This window comes from Gavialis gangeticus, unplaced genomic scaffold (assembly GCF_001723915.1).
Source record: "Gavialis gangeticus isolate Ggan-Ray unplaced genomic scaffold, GavGan_comp1, whole genome shotgun sequence".
NCBI lineage: Eukaryota > Metazoa > Chordata > Crocodylia > Gavialidae > Gavialis > Gavialis gangeticus.
Genome location: NW_017729032.1, coordinates 206,297,709 through 206,301,818, shown reverse-complemented (window position 1 = coordinate 206,301,818; position 4,110 = coordinate 206,297,709). Strand labels below are relative to the sequence as shown.

General features: G+C 43.6%; 1 protein-coding gene across 1 annotated transcript in view; it reads left to right on the top strand.

Annotated features, from left to right (window-relative positions):
- The first annotated feature begins 661 nt into the window (after positions 1-661).
- Positions 662-4,110, top strand: part of AGPAT3 (1-acylglycerol-3-phosphate O-acyltransferase 3) — a 187,358-nt gene continuing 183,909 nt past the window's right edge. The window contains exon 1 of the mRNA XM_019524624.1: positions 662-907. The gene's annotated coding sequence lies outside the window, so the exon portion shown is untranslated. The remainder of the gene's footprint in view (positions 908-4,110) is intronic.

The following is a 4,110-nucleotide window of genomic DNA, read 5'->3' as shown; positions in this document are numbered from 1 at the left end:
ATGGCGGGGGTTGGGGCAGCACCGGCTCGGCGGGCTGAGAAGGCGGCTTGGCCCCCGGAGAGGTGCTGCTGCTGCTGCTGCTGCTGCAGGCCACGGGGCTGGCGGGGCTGCTGGTGTCTGGGGGAGGGGGAGCCTGCATGTGTGTGAGTGACAGCGTGTGTGTGTGTGTGTGTGTGTGTGTGTGTGCGCGCGCGCAGACGCGTGTGACTATGCGTGACACTGACCAAGCGTGTGTGCGGCCATGAGTGTGACTGAGTGTGTGATAGTGAGGTGAGTGATGGAGTGTGTGTGTGCGTGCATCTGTGCGCCTGACTGTGTGTGTATGAGTGAGTGTAAGTGACAGTGTGTGACAGAGATTGTGCATGCTTGAGTGAGAAAGTGTGTGTGCGCATGTGTGTAACTCTGAGTGAGTGTATGACAGTGAGTGTGAATGACAGAGTGTGTGTGCGAGTGACAGTGAGTGTGCATAAGTGACAGTCAGTGATGGAGTGTGCGTGCATCTGTGAGTGACTGTGTGTGACAGTGAATGTTTGAGTGAGTGGGAGTGACAGTGAGTGTGTGCGCCTGTGTGACAGTGTGTGAGAGTGAGTGTAAGTGACTGAGTGTGTGAGAGAGAGAGTGAGGGTGAGTCAGTGTGTGAGAGTGAGTGTAAGTGACTGAGTGTGTGAGAGAGAGAGTGAGGGTGAGTGTGTGCAGGAGAGAGTGGCTGAGCTGGGAGGTTTTTTGCTTTTGTTTGCCTGGTGGATTTGTTTCGGAGTGTCTGAAAAGCCCTTTGTGTGTCACTGCTGTAATCAAACCCCTGGGGGGAGGCGGGGAGAGGTGGAGCAGTGCAGAGGGGGCATGCTCACTAGGCAGGTGAAGCAAAAGGATCCGAGGCGCCCAGCTGTATCGGTTGACCACACTGCAGGTGGGTATTTGAAAGGGGATACAAAGAGTGCAGTGCCAAGTGCCATGTGAACAGCGCCTTCCGTCAAAGCGTCTCCGTGCGTGACGTCCACTACCCTCCTCGCTCCTCGCCTGGAAATGTTGCCCATGGCAAAATGAATGCGTTTCCCCATCAAGAGCGCTGCAAATTGGGAGGGAGAGGTTGTGCTGCATACTGGAAGGCACATGGCTTGCTGAAATCTGCTGTGCCACAGTGTGATGCTGAGGGAGAAGCCTGTGTAAAAAGTGATGGAATAATAATTTAGCCATTGGGAAGAAGGCTTCCTGTTTGAGCTGTAGGTGAGCATGTAGCTGTTCAGTGCAGAAGACCCCAGGGTTTGGCAGCCTAAACCAAACATATCAGTGCTAGGTGTGGGATTCTGTTACAATGATGCTGATGGGTTTAATAAACTGTTAATCTAATGTCTAGGCACCTAGATCAATAGGCTCATTGATTATTCTCTCATAGCTTTACTGCAATTTTTTCTTGGAACTTGGGATATAGTGATCCTTAGTATTAGCTAACTGATGCTTCATTTTCTTAGAGGTATTTTTTTTCTCCTCCTGAAGTCCACTTCCTCTATTTGGCTCTTTACATTTTTTTTTCTAATGGGAGAAAAGGGAGGTAGCAGCTGTGGAAGGATTACCAAGCTTGTAATAGTTCTGTTGCACTTCCAGCTGGTGTACTAGCTCATGATTGCACTCCGTTTTCAAGAGTAATACCTTTCCCCTCCTTCTACTGTAGCATGAATGTTTTAAGGTGCAGAATCAAATATTTGATTTGAGCACAAGTACTCTGGAGAATGCTCCCTGCCTGTATTAGCAGCACCTCTTTTGGTGTGAGAATTATCATGGTACAGACAAAACTACAACTTTTTTTCTACTCAACCAACTCCAGAAACTTACAATTCGGTTTTTGAATCATTATATTTCTATTTATTGCTATTGGAGTAATCTTCATGGCAGGCTCTTGAACAACTGCCTACACTGCAGAAATTACTGTTTTAATAACAGCATTAAATACAGTATTCTCGGTATTGCATATCTCTGTTTCATTACATCTCTGTTTCATCTACTTGTCTCTGTCCACTCCTAGTGGGCCACAGCTTTAACATCAGGTAGGAGCTGCAGCATTTTAAGGCTGCAGTGTTTTCTCGTTCCAACTGGAAGGTAAATCTTGGTTTGATTTTTAGACCCAAATCTGCCTTCCTCCCTTTGTGTCTGATGTTACTGCACTTTGTACTATTAAAATTAAAAAGGCTGACAAAAGACACTGAGTTGGAAGACTAAAATGGCCCCAAATCACTCTATGCTTTCTATGTTATCTTTCTCATTTTAGTTGTCCATCACATAAATGGCCTTAGCAGTTTGGAGAGAACTACTGCTGGCCTCTAGAAGGCCTTTGAATTCAACATTTATAGTAGAAGGATCCACATAGGTTGTGATGACTGAGCACAATTAATTTTGTCTTACTGCTCGTAAGTTTGTAAACTTAACAGTGTACTGCAAATCATTCATCCCTCACCTGGGAGTAAGGTGACCCAGGATGCCACTTAGGGAGGTGATTTAATTCTGGTCAAAATTGAGATTAGAGTAGGGTTTATTAGTTGATGTGTTGTAGTCGTGGTCTTGTCAGTTATCTTGACCTGAAATTGTGGAAATGAAATTCCTTGACCCTAATTCTTGATCCTCTCAAACAGACATATTAGCAAACAAACCATAATTGTATTTATAGCTATTCATGGAACTGTTCCAGAATAGAGGATGTGTGCATGCTTTTTTGAATCAGAAGGATAGAGCTTCTTCTCGCACCCCCCCGTTACAGTCTTGCAAAATACAGCCATTTGCTGCATGGTCGAGTACTAGTTTCATTATTTTTGTTTCCATTTGCAGAGGGATGCATTGTTTTGAAGTCTTAAATGATGTTTTGCTTAATTATGAAACTATTATTGAGTAATTGGATTAGAGATGCTATTCTTCAGGGGAAAACTGTAAATAATGTAGTCTTGTTGACTGCAGGTTATTTATCACAGGACTTCTAATAGTTAGGGAAGCAGCGTGCCATAACTTGTTTTCTGAACATATGTTTTCCGAACAAACAAAAGAGTTGCATTTACTTATTCCTCTTCTTGCTTATTAATGTCTGATGGCGCTCCTTTTTCAGTATCTTACTTATTTCAGCAAAGAACTGTCATTGTAGTACTACTTGTTTTGCTCCTAATATATTCAGCATCTCAAACTTCCAGCCTCACATTCCTCTCTATTCATAGGATCATAGGAAAGTAGGGCTGAAAGGGACCTCATAAGGTCATCTAGTTCAGTCCCGTGCTAAAGGCTGAGTTAGTATTATTCAAATCTTGCTTACTGTTAATGCCTGAAGCTAATGGCTTAAGGAAAAAAAGAGGAATAGACCTGTGGCTCTCATTATTGGTTTGACAGTTCCTATGTGAAGAATGGCAGCTATGAAAAAATGTATCACTAGAAGTGGTGGAACCTGCAATTTTGTGATAGGCTCCAGTAGTCACCTTACCTACCCTCTTCCCTTGATAAATCTAATGCCAGGACAATTCACTTCCAGGACAATTCACTTCAGAGAGAGAGAGAGTGTTAAAAGTTATAGATACAAATGAGCACTTGCAAAGAAAAAGTAAGTACTTGAAAAGGAAGGGGATGGGCAATGTTAGGAAAAAATTATCCAAAGCAACAAGTAGATATCTATTGCTTAGATATAAATAGCAGCCAGTGTAGAATGGGAATAGCAAGAGAGCATAATTATTTGTACTCCAACTAATGCAGTTCATAAGCTACAGATATGCTTGTTGAAAGCAGCTTTAAAATTGGTGTTAAGATTAAGACTACTCTCTTGTTTGGGGGAGGTGATTAACCATATTAGTTTGAAGTCAGGCAGAAGGTAGGGTAGAGTTGAATGTTACAGACTAATTCAGAGCTGCATAAGCTTTCATAAGCTACAGCTTGCTTTGTCAAATGCTGCGAAAATACTTGCAGGGAGCAGGCCTCTGATCCAGGGTGGGTCATTCCGGCCACTCGTTGGAAAAGGTTGCGTACTCCTGATCTAGGGGCACTGACAGATGTAGAAAAAAATAAAACATGCTCTACTGGCTCTGCAATGTCTGTGTAGATCGGGTGCTTCAATGGGGCTTTTGGGTGCTTTTAGCTAAAGCTGAT